The sequence below is a fragment of the Pteropus alecto genome, unplaced genomic scaffold (genome assembly GCF_000325575.1).
Source record: "Pteropus alecto unplaced genomic scaffold, ASM32557v1 scaffold61, whole genome shotgun sequence".
Taxonomy (NCBI): domain Eukaryota; kingdom Metazoa; phylum Chordata; class Mammalia; order Chiroptera; family Pteropodidae; genus Pteropus; species Pteropus alecto.
Window position 1 is genome coordinate 1,303,850 of NW_006434835.1, and position 574 is coordinate 1,304,423.

Below are 574 nucleotides of genomic sequence, written 5' to 3' on the forward strand. Positions count from 1 at the left end.
CGGCCGCCACGCTGCAGAGGGCTGGGGAGGCAGCCGCACCCCCACCTGCCCTCGCTTCGCTTCCACGGGGATGCATTTTTGTTATTAAAAATATCAGAGAGAAAAGCTAGTTTTTTTCTGAATCTTCATCTATGTAGATAAAGATCCACAAGAGTCTGTCGTGCACACAACTCCCCCCACCACCCTGACTCCAAGAATATATCCGTCACGATCATCACAGGTGCCGGCCAAAGTCAGATCGATGGCAGGCACAGATCCCTGTCAGTAACCCATGACCACCTGCTCCCCGCGAGACAGAGCCGTGAGCCAGGACAGACGGGCGTGCGGTTCGGCCGATGTGGGGTTTGCGTGTCAGCTCCTCTAACCTGCTGCACATCCGCTGCTTCCTAAGCAGCGTGAAGGGAGCCGAGGCCGCGCGCAGCAGCTATGCAGGTCGCACGAGGGGGGCTTCTGCTGCCTGCATTCACCGTCCCTCCGAGGGAGGACAGCGAAAGGCACAGAGGAAGCTTTCCTCGTTAGCATTTCGAAGAACGAGGCGTGAGTTAATCCAATTTCCCATCTTTATTCTCAAGGC

The 574-nt window shown here is 56.4% G+C and overlaps 1 protein-coding gene across 3 annotated transcripts in view; it reads right to left on the minus strand.

Annotated features, from left to right (window-relative positions):
• EIPR1 (EARP complex and GARP complex interacting protein 1) overlaps positions 1-574 on the minus strand; it is an 88,456-nt gene that overhangs the window by 69,579 nt on the left and 18,303 nt on the right. The gene's annotated exons all lie outside the window — the stretch shown is intronic.